Source organism: Ascaphus truei, chromosome 7, assembly GCF_040206685.1.
Source record: "Ascaphus truei isolate aAscTru1 chromosome 7, aAscTru1.hap1, whole genome shotgun sequence".
Classification (NCBI taxonomy): domain Eukaryota; kingdom Metazoa; phylum Chordata; class Amphibia; order Anura; family Ascaphidae; genus Ascaphus; species Ascaphus truei.
Window position 1 is genome coordinate 56,272,679 of NC_134489.1, and position 15,789 is coordinate 56,288,467.

The 15,789-nt window shown below is 48.6% G+C and overlaps 1 protein-coding gene across 5 annotated transcripts in view; it reads left to right on the top strand.

Annotated features, from left to right (window-relative positions):
- The first annotated feature begins 4,331 nt into the window (after window positions 1-4,331).
- PLEKHM3 (pleckstrin homology domain containing M3) overlaps window positions 4,332-15,789 on the top strand; it is a 201,774-nt gene continuing 190,316 nt past the window's right edge. For 4 of the 5 annotated variants that reach the window (XM_075608512.1, XM_075608510.1, XM_075608513.1 and 1 more), the window contains exons 1-4: window positions 4,332-4,798; window positions 5,124-5,195; window positions 7,585-7,672; window positions 15,223-15,372. The gene's annotated coding sequence lies outside the window, so the exon portion shown is untranslated. Of the gene's footprint in view, window positions 4,799-5,123; window positions 5,196-7,392; window positions 7,673-15,222; window positions 15,373-15,789 lie in introns of those variants that run through there. The other variant, XM_075608511.1, reaches the window with a different exon arrangement.

The window sequence follows — 15,789 nt, forward strand, 5'->3', positions numbered from 1 at the left end:
CATTCCAGAGGTGTGGAGCAGTCAGTGAGAAGGGTTTAAGGCGGGATAGGGCTTTGGATACAAAAGGGGTAGAGAGAAGATATCCTTGAGCAGAACGCAAGAGCCGGGATAGTGTATAGCGAGAAATTAGGGCTGAGATGTAAGAAGGATCAGAAGAGTGTAAAGCTTTAAAAGTGAGGAGGAGAATTGAGTGTGTGATATGGGATTTGATAGGAAGCCAGGAGAGGAATTTCAGAAGGGGAGACGCTGAGACAGATTTAGGAAAGAGCAGAGTGATTCTGGCAGCAGCGTTAAGGATAGATTATAGGGGAGACAGGTGAGAGGCAGGAAGGCCGGATAGCAGAAGGTTACAGTAATCAAGACGGGTGAGAATGAGGGCCTGAGTCAAAGTTTTAGGAGTCGAGCAGCAGAGGAAAGGGCATATCTTTGTAATATTGCGGAGGAAAAAGCGACAGGTGATGATAGAGGGAACAACATCATTTAGTAAACTGAGTTCGGGCACCCCAGGTCTGAATCTCAGCAGCGCCTCCAAATGTAGCCCTCTTTCCCCCTGACTAAAGAGACTACCAGTACTGCCACAACCTGTTTAGCTACCAGAAGGCCTAAGGCTTTGGTCCCGCTGCATCTGGCGGCGCGCGCAGCCACTTGCGCGTTCCTCACTAGCAGGGGTATCCTTCCGAGCCGGTCCCAGTCCCCCCTCGCTGCACAGCTCACAACGCGCTGTGACGCGTCAGCCGCCAGGGGATGCAAGAAAATTGCGATCCCGAGCGGTGACGCATCACGTGGTGCCCTGATGAGCCTATCAGCGGCAGGGGCAGGAGCGGGAGCTGTCAGAGAGCTTCCTCCACAAGGTAGGGGTGTGTGTGTGTGTGTGTGTGTGTGTGTGTGTGTGTGTGTGTGTGTGTGTGTGTGTGTGTGTGTGTGTGTGGACCAGGGGGAGGGATCAGCATGGATAGGAGGGCATTTGGGGGGGGGGAGCTGTTTACCTCTCAGCATACAGCCAGCAACAGCTCCCTCCAGCAGCCCGGGAGACCGACCCCCGCTGCAGACATCCAGGGGAGGGGAGAGGGGGTGGTGGTATCGGACGGGAGCAGCAGAGGGCATGTGGAGGGGGGAGTAGCACGGAGAGCAGCAGAGCGCATGTGGGGGGTCCCTCTTGCAACCCGGGAGACCCCCGCTGCAGCCCTCCGCTCAAACCATGCCCCCCGGCCGCCGCTCCTGCTCCCTACAGACCGCATACAGCGGTCAAGTGCCTCTCCACGCGCCACCTGTCTGCAGTGCGGGCGCGTGTTCTGAGGCAGCGGGGCCTTAGCCTCCGCCACAGGGAGTCAGGCGACTGCGTCCGCCTCTGCGTGGGGTGAACTCTGGTAGGAGGGTCTCACCTTTAAGAGAGTAGAAGACTGGTGCTACAAAGATTAATATTCTACTTATAGTGTATTAAGAACTCCGCAAGAGGACTCCATATGGATATTGCTAAATATCAGCATCCCATAACAGGGGAACAGGGGAACAGTACCTAGTGTTGCCAGTGGTCTAAGCACATACATAAGGGTATATTATATGTCTCCAAACTGAATGGTAAATATGAATGAGGAAATAATGCTGAGGTAATTCACTCAGTGGGTATCCATTTGTCCTCTCCATCCAGGAAGTCCATCCTGCGGATCCAAAAGCATGCAGAAACTGCCCAAGAAGATAAACAACAAAGAAAAAGGCAGAGCACTGCCAGCAATAATAGGAGGAGGCTCACATGTAGAAAAATGGAGAGTGTTTATTTACAGGATCATAATTGACCTAGAATATATTAACGCACCTACGTGTTTCGGGCTCGAATACCTTTATTAAGGTGTGTATTTAACAATAGCTAAAACCGGCATTTTTATATATTACTAATTCGCGCCAGTGAGTGACGTCATGCGTCATGTCATGCGTCATGTCATGCGTCGCCTTCCAATAGGATTGCAGTGTCAGGAATCGGCGTTCTCCACGCTCCCCACACAGAGCACCCCCTTCCCGCAGGGAGCCCCTGGACACACAAAACAAACCTGCCTTACCGGCCTCCACGGCTCCTCGCCCCTGCCGCCGTCGCGGGATCACTCCCATCGGCGATTCCTCTGCTCAGCGCCGGGCGCGCCCACGCCCTCCTGCACGCACACCTGCACCATCCACTGGCTTCGCGCGTACACGAGTTACGGAGCACGCTCAGTCTGCACACTCTTCTTCCCGTCCCCCAGACCTCAGGCTCCGCCCCCGCACACTGCATGGGCATACTCAGGTTACTAACAAGACTCACCTGGCCTGTTATGCCTGCACCAATCTGCAGTGTCTCCCTGTAGCTCTTCCTGTCCCGCCTCCGTTCCTAATTGGACCTTCCTGCTTTATCTAGCTCCTCTGCTCTCAGTCTTTGCTCGACATAGTCTCTGTATGGAAGTACTTCTGGATTCTCTCAGTGTTTTCACAGGTTCTGACGCAGCTCGTACGACTACCCCCTCTGGCTCTCGATCTCGGCACTCCTTGGACAACGCTCACTCTGGTAACCCCTTGAACACGGCTTGGACAACGACCTATCTCCACTCTCCACTCCCTGACTTCGGCGAGGCATTCTTCACTCTATCTCTACAACCGGTACCGGCAAGTATTGTCTACGTTACTACACCTGGCCTGGCAACGCTTCATACCACACTCCGGACACGCTCCCTTTGCTGCGGGTGCGTGTATTATCACTTCCCCCTTCAGCTCAGGGGACGGGTCTGGTCTGCGGGCAGCACCGGCGTAACATGCAGTTCCTTCGTGAACTGAAGCTAACAACAGTTCTTATTGGATATCTAAGAGCTAGAACAATAAAAACTTTATTTATACCATTTTGACAAAGTCAATCTCATATGTAGACTAGGATCGGCGAAGGCGCGATTTCCTTCAACTTTTAACACACGTGCACAATGCCCTTGGACGGCGCATAATTGTAAACACTATGGGCAGGAGTAATGGGATCAATCAACTCACAAAATAATGGACAAAAATATACACATAAAAATATACACATAAACCGTCCGTTCCCATACTGATGCCAAACATATAACACCAACCTGAATGTTAAAAACAAAATGTATAACACAATATACTAAAAATGTGCTCAAATGATTTAGGAATATATACAGTCTTATTTCAATAGTCCTTGTTATTGATAGTCTGGAGTAAGACTCTGGAGAAAGACTATATTATGGAGTGGGTATTTGAGTGATAAACCAGTGAGATGAAAGCATAATATCTCCTGAAGAAAACAATTAAGGTGATAATAAATCAACCTGAAGTTAATCTCATTGGAGAAAAGCTAAATCAATACTGAAGTACAGCACATTCTTCAAATAGCAATTGAATAAATCTTACCCACTCCTGAGTCTCCACGAGTCTATAATGGCGTATCCAGCCGCAAACTTAGAAATCCAATAATCAGAGAAGAAAAAAGCAGCGCACTGTCAGGGAGACAGGTGGTAAAAATGCAGTATTCTTTATTCAAAAAATATAAACATCACCCAAGGTGGTTGTGCAACCTCCTGTGCGTTTTGGATAAAATGTCCTTTAACATACAACAAGCGCTAATCTACAAAACAATACAATGTACCAATAAGGTGACCTGTGCCTAATGCACAGAAAAACTGTGAAAACTATTATATAAAAAATAGTTATCAGATAACTTCCACTAAGAATGGCTGCCAAGGGGACTCACAAACACATTCTCTCAGGGAACTTGTTACAAATCAGTATATACAAAAAGAAAGGTAATACCCGGCACCAGATAGTATAAATACCACCAATTCCCACTGTCCAAATGTAAATCCAAATGTAACGCCCAATCCAAAAGATTAGTCCTTTGACAGAATCCTGATGGGCTTGTTAGTCACTGGTTTATTAAGTTTATTAAGCTAGAAATCTCAAAAACTTCACCAGTTTGTTTAGAGGTGAAGTTCTTGCATTTATTGATGCCAAACTTACAGGTCGCACGGTCTGTACATGTATAGAATCCCAAAGGACTCCTCTCTAACCATGAGGCCTGTATATATGATCAATGATGATAAATGATTATATATATATACTGTATATATATATATATATATATATATATATATATATATATATATATATATATATATATATACATACATACATGTAGAAAGGATGTTTAGTATTAGATAGGGATTTTGTTAATTAATTTCTATGTCTGTGCTGTGTTATTTTCTCATTTGTTTAATACATTCTTTAATATATTTTTTATATTGTATATTTTTTCATTTGATTGTAAGATTAAAAGTTATAGTTTGTATATTTTATGATTTTTGTATAAACATTTTCTGTGAGTATTTATGAGGTTAACCTAATTAGGAGATGCTGTGCGTTTGTGAGCTCAGCACTATTTGATGATCAGCAGTAGCACTGTGATTGGATTAGGTTTAATTGAATCAGCTGTGTTGGTTTTTTATGATAGCCAGCTCAGTATATTAGTACCATTGAGAGCAATATGCATAACCCCAGACGAAGTCACATGACGAAACGCATTGGGCCTTTTTGACTGTTTGAGGCCACCGTACCAACCCTGCATCACTCCCGGTGAGACCCTGATTGGCTGAGACTGCTGAGGCGGCTGTTACGTGTCTAACAGACGAGAGGCTCCTGTCGCGGGTGAGAGACGCTGACGGAAGACACCGGCACACATGGTTTTGTGCACGCCGAGCAGCGGGTTCAGGAGGAGGGTTGAAGTGCGCCCAAAGTCACTTCTTGCGATTATACCAGTGGGGAGAGTGTGAGTTTTATTCCTTTCCCCTCTGTGTTGTTTGTCACCTTCAGTAAATGTTAATGCACTAAACCCTTTGCATTTGTGTCTTTTTCTGCATATGAGGTCACCCAGGAGCCTATGAACCAGTATGAACATATGGAGTAACAGTATATGTGTTTTCAGTGTTTATTAATCACTGGGTTCATTTGCACATGTTACTGTTTATTTATGGTCACTTTGCGCCACGAGCCCTTTTTGGTTTTGTTATAGTTGCTGTTTGGGGAAACTGCTGGTGTTCAGGCAGCAGCTTGACTTTATCACTATATTTGTTGCGCTTTATTTCTGTTTCAAGATTGAAGTTGCACTAGAAAAACTCCTGGTGCCCAGCTTTTCCATCGCCCAGCAGACCACTTACTGAGACAAGGTAAATTATTGCGGATGCCTTCTACACCACTACACTGATGTAACCTGCTTAGGAAGCCAGGCAAGGAGGGTTAAACTTATCACACAGAGAGATCATATTGCCTTCAGTAATTATTGGTCCATTAAAGTAATCCTCCTTCATAATTTGTGCTCTCCGTTGGCGATTCACTAAGCAGTGAGCTTTTGCGTTCGAGTATGGAATTTGTGACTCGCATGTAACAAAAGGAAGACAAACGCGGGATTCACTAAGAAGTGAATGGCATTTTTTTAAGTCCGATCACACAAATGCAATATTGCGCGACCTGGTTTTTTCCCCCTGCTATTGGTCTGTGAATTCAACAGCACGATAGCTGATAGAAAAAAAACAGCCCGAAAGAGCTGCATAGAGACGCTGTGTCTCCATGCAAGGCTCTTACAGGTGATCGTACAGTACAAATATTGAGTTTAAGAATAGTGTACATGTGCATGGAGTCTCCTGAGCTGAACGGCATTGGTTTCAGCCTTGGGGACCCCCTACTTCATGAGACACCCGCGGGGACTACCCAGGGACCCCTATGGGGGCCCAGACACCCACGGGGACCACCTGGAGGCATCCTGACACCCGCAGGGACAACCCGAAGGCCCCCAGACACCTGCAAGGACCACCCGGGGACACCCACCTGCCACTTGTATTAATGCTGTGCTGAAAAAAACGTAAACAATGCTTTTAGTCATGGCTTAATCTCTTTTGCACCAGCCTTTAGCTGATGAAAAGAAATGCTGATTTTTTTCAGTACGATACACTTATCACTGCTTTTGAATCGCGCAGACTGGCAAAAAAACGGCGGGTTTGCCATTTTTTGCCTGATCGGACGACTTTTTTTACCACAGACTTTTTATTGGTGATAAAAAGCCTTTTAAGGGCGATACTGCACTGTTATCACTGCTTTGTGAATCGCGCAGCAGACATTATCGCACTTAAAGGGTGTTTATCACACTTAAAAGCAGTTATCACTGCTTAGTGAATCTCCGCCCTTAATCTCATAGAAAGTTGGGTATCATGAGAATGTTGCAACTTCAAGTATACTTTTAGTAGTTGAATTATATCCATGATGCACAACCGGCTACATACTAGGAACCCACAACATGCTAAAATAATACTAGCAGTGCTAGTTTAGAGTCTCATTGATATATAATGAATTAAATTGGCTAAATTATATCCGTAGTTCACAACTCACAGCATGCTATCAGACGGTAATATAATTCTAGCAGTCATAAATTAAACAGTCTCGTAAACATGAAATCCCATAGCAATCATCATTTTTATGACTTGAATACATTCTAATCAAAGTAGGCTAGTTTTAGGCTGAAGTGATTATCACCACCAGACTATCATATATATACATGTATTATGCATAATCCAGTATTAAATATATCTGCGCATATTAAGAATGCGGTTCAAAATCATCAGCTATTGCAGGTTTATAATGTAGTATGGAGTTCCATCAATCCAACATAGTAGAGGCATTTGTATTCCACATTGGTACAGTACATTCCTGTCTTTCATGGTGAGTTTATCTTCTGTATCACTGCATATTACCTGTTAGTTGTCAGCGGGTGTGAAATACCCTTGTTACCGGGTACGGGGGACCTAATGAAACATCCACAGTCATGGAATTTGTAATCCAGAATGCTACAGAACAGTGTTATGGTGGGTTTACCTTCTGTACAACTGACAATTACCTGATAGCTGTCTGCGGGTAATCTAATTTATACAAAGGTGTGTGTGTGTGTGTGTGTGTGTGTGTGTGTGTGTGTGTGTGTGTGTGTGTGTGTGTGTGTGTGTGTGTGTGTGTGTGTGTGTGTGTGTGTGTGTGTGTAAGCACACCTACTGTATTCCACTTACGCGACGGAGTTACCAGGCCATAAATATTTAGAAAAGTGGAATACCAGATACATTACAGAGAGAAAAGAGATAACTATTACAAAAGAACAAGATTAGTTACATTTCTCATTCAGGGCATGTGGTGTACGTGTTTTTAATGAGAAGATCCAACGCGCTTCTCTCTGTAGAAGAAACATGCCTTGGTCACCTACCCTGTTCGTTCTGGTAACAAAGTCTATGGGTAGAAAGTTGAATGCGGAGAGTTGACGTTTATACTTCACAAAATGCTGTGCAAATGGTTGTTTTCTTTAGTTTATCTGTTGCTGATGTGCTAAGTAGTACCTGTGTAATCGTGGATCTATGTTGCACAATCCTTTCTTTCCCAATATAAGCAAGATTGCAAGGACACTTTGTCACATATATTAGGTATTTAGAGTTGCCGGTTAGCCTAGCTTTGATATGTATCTGCTTGCTTGTATATGGATGGGTATTTTAATTTTTTTTATCTCACAAATTGATCCCGAAGATTTTTACCCCGTTTATAACAAAACAAGGGCCTGTCTGAGAGTGCAGGTCCAAGGATTGGATCAGAACCAAATATGTACCAGTACTTGGTAAGTATATATATTTTTTAAAGCATATGAGGCAGTACAGTAAGTACTTTAAAAACATAGCCTATCATCAAATGTTGTGTTCTTTTCCTCAGTGACTAATAGTTAGAGTTTCAAAGCTTTTTGGATAGCACGTTTTTTCCTCATTATGTGGATAACCTCCATCAATAAAACGTTTGCCCGAGGGTAAGGGCTTCTCTATTATTTTCCAGGCTCACTTATTGTTGTCATTCTAATTAGTTGATAATATGGTCGAATTTTCTTTAAGGAATGGGGATGGAAGCTTGTGACTTCCAAGAGGGTGTTCCTATCAGCACAAATGGGACATTTGGGTTGCGGCGAATCAAAATACATATCTTGATAAAGGTCTAAACTGGGTTTCGAAACAGGAGCCTGAGCCTCTGCCACGGAGAGCCTGGGGTGTGTACTTACTCTGGTGCAGAGCCTCCACCTGTGAGGGATCCCAGCAGAACGGAAGCAGCCCCTCACAGGACACAATAATAAACACACACAGTATAAAAATAATGGAACCTTTACTATAACAGTGAATTGCATATGAATAGGATGACTCTCCCTTATGATAAAGAAATAGTTGCACAACTGCCCCACACCTCACAGGGCCTTTCTCCCCAGAAGTGTTACCCAACACCGTGTCCCACACTGTGTCCACAATAATGCGTAGTCCCTTGGTCTCTAGACCCACAGTGTTCCCAAAGAACCACCCTTATAGGTGTGATCAGCGCCTGTGTTTGTACTGGTTTGTTGGTGCATTTGTTGACTTTACCTGCCGGGCGCGCCAGCACCTGGTCTGATGAAACTTCACAAAGGATCCGCCGATCCACTCTCCTCTATGACGTCGTTAGGGTGATCCCACCCTGGTAGTGTCTCTTTGGTGAGACCTGGTCCCAGACCTCTCCTCAGGGAGCTCAGCGTCTGCTGTGTCCCTAACTATATTCAGGTACTAAAGGGATCCGTTCCCTAGGCTAGGGCCTGTCCCTATCGCAGCCACAAACTACTCACTGACTTAGGGCCTATTTGGGGTCTAGTGGGAGTTTTGCTGGCTTACTGCAGAGGCTACTTGACTCTCTGCACGGACCCTCTGTCCCCTACCTCTGCCTGCATGCTCCCTGTGACACACATCCTTCTAGAGATCTCTCTCACCCTATTGGCTCCCTGGCATCAGGTGGAGCGCTCCTAAGGCTCATGGGACTTGTAGTTCCTGCCAAGAGCCTTCTCTCATTGGCCCAGCTTCGTGCATTATACCATTGCGCATGCGTGATGTGTAATGGCTGCCGCCGCTCATCCGCACATGCGCGAGTATCTTAAGATGGCGGCGCCCTGTCCAGTAGCCTCCACAGCCTCCGGCGATCCGCTCGCCATCCCAACAAACGCGGCCCCCCCTGCCATCGGCCCGCGCTACACACCACCCCAGATGCGCGCTCCCGCACCCGTTCACGCGCGGAGGTAAGGGGCGCACGGAAAGCCCATAGTGGACTTGGGCCTATATATATATATATATATATATATATATATATATATATATATATATATTCACTTGCTTTCAGTTACCCTTTGACACCTCTAGCCATAAAACACATCCACACCGGGGGAAGGAGAAGCACAGATAACATTCCAAGAGACACTGTTTTTAAGTTATCCTTGCTTCATTCATTGTAACATCGCTGGAAGAAGAGATCAGTGTATCTCGAAAGCTCGCACAAATAAAAGCATTTCGTTAGCCACAGAACGGTATCATCTATTTATTTTTTGATTATTGAAGCTCGGCTAACACGGTACTGATACCTCTACATGTATATATATATATATATATATATATATATATATATATATATATATATATATATATATATGTATGTATATGTATGTAGCCAGGTCCCCTCTGCGTGTTGCTGCCCCGCGACCTTACCCCTCGTTTTCTCCGCTGCCGGGGATCACTCGATAGACCCGCCGGCATTTCTGGAGGGTGGGGGCCAGTGCAGGGAGCGGGTTAGCGTTCCGGCGGTTCCCGAGCAGGGCGCCGCCATCGTGTTATATATCGCGCATGCGCAGTAAGTCCCGGCGGCCCGGCAGAGTTTGCGCATGCGCAGGATAAGCGCGCGAAGCCCTAGCCTACCAGGGAAGGTGATAGCCAGGGACTACAGATCCCATGAGCCTTAGGGGACCCCATGTGATGCCAGGGAGCCAATAGGGCTGCAGGAGCTCCCTGCTTGCAGGGAATTAGATACATTTCGCGCGTGAGGAGCACGTTAGTTTCTGGACCAGGAGAGCTAGGGGAAGGAGGTGAGTGCAGGGGTCAGTGACCCACTGCAATAGGCCAGAACACCCCTAAGCCCCAGATAGGTCCTGAACTCCCCCAGCTTGTGGTGCTTAGGGACTGGCCCTAAGTTAGTATCTATCTAGGGTGACTAGATTTTGAAAATGAAAAACCGGGACACAATTTTTTTTTTACATTAACAGTTTATATATTGTATTACACTTATACTTTACTACCATTAGTCCTAGTTACGTGTGTGTGGTGTGTGTGTGTGTGAGTGTGTGTGTGTGTGTGTGTGTGTGTGTGTGTGTGTGTATGTGTGTGTGTGTGTGTGTGTGTGTGTGTGTGTGTGTGTGTGTGTGTGTGTGTGTGTCTCGGATGGCCTCACTAATCGAACAAAAAAAAACCCAGATGTGAATGATTCTGAACCGATTAACCAGTGTCAGGATGCCCCCTCTTCACAATTTCTAAAGCAGCAATCCCGCCTGGGATCTTACCTGATCCGCAGTCCCTCAAGGTACTATACTGGAGGGGAGGTGTTCCCTACCTGTCTTCCGATGTCTCCCGCGTGAAACTTGAGTCAGATCTGGAAGAAAGCAGGGTAGGTTACTTCGGTGTAGGTATACGGCAGTTAAGATGAGACAGAGACGGAGAGGGATAGACAGGGGGATAGACAGGGGGAGAGACAGGGGGAGAGACAGGGGGAGAGAGAGAGGGAGAGACAGGGAGAGAGACAGGGGGAGAGAGAGAGAGGGAGAGACGGGGAGAGATAGAGGGAGAGAGAGAGGGAGACGGGGAGAGGGAGACAGGGGGAGAGACGGGGAGAGAGAGAAGGAGAGACGGGAGAGAGAGAGGGAGAGATTAGGGGGAGAGAGAGAGGGAGAGACAGGGGGAGAGAGAGAGGGAGAGACAGGGGGAGAGAGGGAGAGACAGGGGGAGAGAGAGAGGGAGAGACAGGGGGAGGGAGAGACAGGGAGGGAGAGAGAGAGACAGGGAGGGAGAGAGAGAGGAGACAGGGAGGGAGAGAGAGAGAGACAGGGAGGGAGAGAGAGAGAGACAGGGAGGGAGAGAGAGAGAGACAGGGAGGGAGAGAGAGAGACAGGGAGGGAGAGAGAGAGACAGGGAGGGAGAGAGAGAGACAGGGAGGGAGAGAGAGAGACAGGGAGGGAGAGAGAGAGAGAGACAGGGAGGGAGAGACAGAGAGACAGGGAGGGAGAGAGAGAGAGACAGGGAGGGAGAGAGAGAGACGGGGAGGGAGAGAGAGGGAGGCAGAGGGAGACAGGGGGAGAGAGGGAGACAGGGGGAGAGAGGGAGACATGGGGAGAGAGGGAGACAGGGGGAGAGAGGGAGACAGGGAGAGGGGGAGACGGGGGGAGAGGGAGACAGGGGGAGAGAGAGAGAGAGAGGGAGACAGGGGGAGAGAGAGAGAGAGGGAGACAGGGGGAGAGAGGGAGACAGGGGGAGAGAGAGAGAGGGAGACAGGGGGAGAGAGAGACGGGGAGACAGGGGGAGAGAGAGAGACAGGGGGGAGAGACAGGGAGGGAGAGAGAGGGAGGGGGAGACAGGGAGAGGGAGAGACAGGGAGGGAGGGAGAGACAGGGCGGGAGGGAGAGGGAGAGACAGGGAGGGAGAGAGAGAGAGAGAGAGACAGGGAGGGAGAGAGAGAGACAGAGAGGGAGAGAGAGAGACAGGGAGGGAGAGAGAGAGAGACAGGGAGGGAGAGAGAGGGAGACGGCGGGAGAGAGGGAGAAGGGGAGAGAGGGAGAGAGAGGGAGACGGGGAGAGAGGGAGACAGGGGGAGAGAGGGAGACAGGGGGAGAGGGGGAGACAGGGGGAGACAGGGGGAGAGGGGGAGACAGGGGGAGAGGGGGAGACAGGGGGAGAGAGGGAGACAGGGGGAGAGAGGGAGACAGGGGGAGAGAGAGAGAGGGAGACGAGGGAGACAGGGGGGAGAGGGAGACAGGGGGAGAGAGGGAGACAGGGGGAGAGAGAGAGAGAGGGAGACAGGGGGAGAGAGAGACGGGGAGACAGAGGGAGAGAGAGCGACAGGGGGGAGAGACAGGCAGGGAGAGACAGGGAGGGAGAGAGGGAGGGAGAGACAGGGAGAGGGAGAGACAGGGAGAGGGAGAGACAGGGAGGGAGGGAGAGACAGGGAGGGAGGGAGAGACAGGGCGGGAGGGAGAGGGAGAGACAGGGCGGGAGGGAGAGGGAGAGACAGGGAGGGAGAGGAAGAGACAGGGAGGGAGAGGGAGAGACAGGAAGGGAGAGGGAGAGACAGGGAGGGAGAGGGAGAGACAGGGAGGGAGGGAGAGACAGGGAGGGACGGAGAGACAGGGAGTGAGAGGGAGAGACAGGGAGGGAGGGAGAGACAGGGAGTGACAGGGAGGGAGTGACAGGGAGGGGGAGAGAAAGGGAGGGGAGAGAAAGGGAGGGGAGAGACAGAGAGGGGGAGAGACAGAGAGGGTGAGGGAGACACCCACCCACTGATACACACACACACACACACACTGACACACCCACCCAACCCACTGATACACACACACACCCCCACCCACTGATACCCACACCCACCCACTCATACTCACACCCACCCACTGACACCCACTGATACACACACACCCACTGATACACACACACCCACTGATACACACACACACCCACTGATACACATACACACACACACACCCACTGATACACACACACCCACACACCCCGCCAGCCCCTGCACCGCCCGCACAACACGCAGCCACCACTGCCCGCCCTCGAGCCTATCTCCCACCCCAAGTGGACGGGGGGGAAGTGAGCGCCGGGGGGCAAAGGTGGGAGCGCGCCGGGGGGCAAAGGCAGGCGCGCGCCGGGGGGCAAGGGCAGGCGCGCGCGCCGGGGGGCAAGGGCAGGCGCACCCCCGCTACCACCTCCTATTGCGCACCCCCCGCACCCACCCACTGATACCCACACCCACCGATACCCACACCCACCGATACCCACACCCACCGATACCCACACCCACCGATACCCACACCCACCGATACCCACTGATACACACACACACCCACTGATACACACACACCCACTGATACACACACACCCACTGATACACACACACCCACTGATACACACACACACACACACACACACACACACACACACTGATACCCACACACACACACACATTGATACACACACACACACACACACACTGATACACACACACACACACACTGATACCCACACACACACACCCACACACACACACCCCGCCAGCCCCTACACCGCCCGCACAACGCGCAGCCACCACTGCCCGCCCCCGAGCCTATCTCCCACACCAAGTGGACAGGGGGAAGTGAGCGCCGGGGGGCAAAGGTGGGAGCGCGCCGGGGGGCAAAGGCAGGCGCGCGCGCCGGGGGGCAAAGGCAGGCACGCGCACCGGGGGGCAAAGGCAGGCGCGCGCGCCGGGGGGCAAAGGCAGGCGCGCGCGCCGGGGGGCAAAGGCAGGCACGCGTGCCGGGGGGCAAAGGCAGGCGCGCGTGCCGGGGGGCAAGGGCAGGCGCACCCCCGCTACCACCTATTGCGCACCCCCCCCTGGCTGGGACCCGGGACAGAAGGGGGACACTCACCGCACACAGTGAAGCCGGGAGCGGGAAGGCAGTCAGTCACGTGTGCGCTTCACAAAGCGGAAGCCCCGCCCCCGGCTTCCTCTGACATGCCTGCGACGGTGTGACCAATCCCCTGCGGGCCGGCCGGCATTCTAAGTCCCGCCCCCGGCATCATCATTCATCCAATCCCCTACGGGCCGGCCGGCATTCTAAGTCCCGCCCCCGGCATTCTCCATCACTCAGTCCCCTCGGCAGCATTCACACACACAAAATACTTACCCACCGCCGCCGCTGCACCACAATACCGGGACCAGGGACAAAAACCGGGACAAAAACCGGGACAGACTTAAACCGGTACAGGCCTCAAAAAAACGGGACTGTACCAGTAAAACCGGTACGAATGGTCACCCTATATCTATCCCTTTAGTGTTAGTGGTAGATAGGGACACAGCGGACGCTGCGCTCCCGGAACGGAGGCTTGGGCTCAGGCCTACGCCACAGAGACAGAGACTATATCCAGGGTGGGATCGCCCCTGGCGGACCCCGTGCGAGGAGACCCGGGATCAGGAAGCATCACCAAGCGACTGATCCTTTGCGAAGTTGTTTGCTGACCCGAGTGCAGGAGCGCTCGGCAGGTACCTCATAAGTGCACCAACCTATACCATTCTAACATTATCTATTCACATAGTGGCAGCGCTGACCACGGGACAAAAGGGGGTAGGCTGTGGACACGGTGTGGGGATACACGGTGGTGGGCGAGTATACTCCTAGTGGAGTAAGAGACACTGAGAGGACTGAGTTACCTGGGGGAGACAACCCCTAGAAGGGAAGTGTCAGTAGGGTACGGTATAAGAGTATGGTATTGCCTGCATATATATTCTGTGTTACAGTAAACTGGTTATATATATATATATTATATATTCCTGAGTACGTGGTTATTGTATATGTGGGTCCTGTGTAGACTTCCTTCTATATATGCCTAGAACCCTACACAGGTGGAGGCGCTGAAAACAAGAACGACCAGAGGATTCACCCCAGGCTCTCACTGGCGGAGGCTCAGACCTCCTGTGAGCCTGACAGGTATAACGCACCACACCTGGTAACATATAGGTTCCCCCTTGCATTCATATATATGTATATGCGATCGGGTGGGACACCCTTTACATATATATATATTATATATAATATATATATATATATATATATATATTTATATATATATATATATATATATATATATATATATAAAAGGTTGCAGACCTGCCTAAGACATGCAGATGAGCATACAGCTATATTTGCATATATATATATATATATATATTTTTATATATATATATATATATATATATATATATATATATATATAAAATGTATACTATATATGTGTATATTTAAATATAATATATATTTAAATATAATGTGTGTGTGTGTGTGTGTGTGTGTGTGTGTGTGTGTGTGTGTGTGTGTATATATGTATATATGTGTGTCATCATCATCCCTTGTCGTTCTACTACTGAATGAAGTCCCCCGAGGGATATATATTTATATAAATATATATTGCAATATTTATATATATATATATATATATATATTTAATTTCTTGTGTATAGAAATGCCTTGATAGACACGGGGTTAACCTTGCAGGCTGGAACTAATTTTAGCCTTCTTGTTGCACTGGGGAGAGATTAGAGCGGAGGACTGAGGCTGGCAGATTGTAAACAGGGAAGCAATGCAGAATGAATAAGAGCTTCTAGCAAAGTATCTCTGTGAACAGGATACAATGAATCCACAGTGTGAAACTAATAGCACTACAGGCTGCCCTGCAAATACAGGTAAGGTATTCACAAATATCCCGGACCACATATTACTATTATTAGAGCACTATAACCTAAATATGTACTGTCTTTCTTTATTTTCCACAAAACAGATGGCATTAAGGTTCATTGTTATTAATTGATGTGATGGTAGTTTGTCATTCTTTTTGTTGTAACAAACAGCTTTCTTAGTAACTGAGATTTATATATATATTTTTAGTTCATGTATTAAATTATTATGTTTTCTGAATATTCTGTATGATATGTTACATTGCTAAGCAAAGCAATATGTGTGTATTTTTTTTTTTATAAAAGTATACATGTCCCTTCTATTTGAGTGCTGGGTGTGTATCTGGTAATAGGCAATACATCTCGTTTACAGATACAGTTTGCCGCATTACTATGTCTTCAATGCTGTTCAGTGTCAGATCTGTA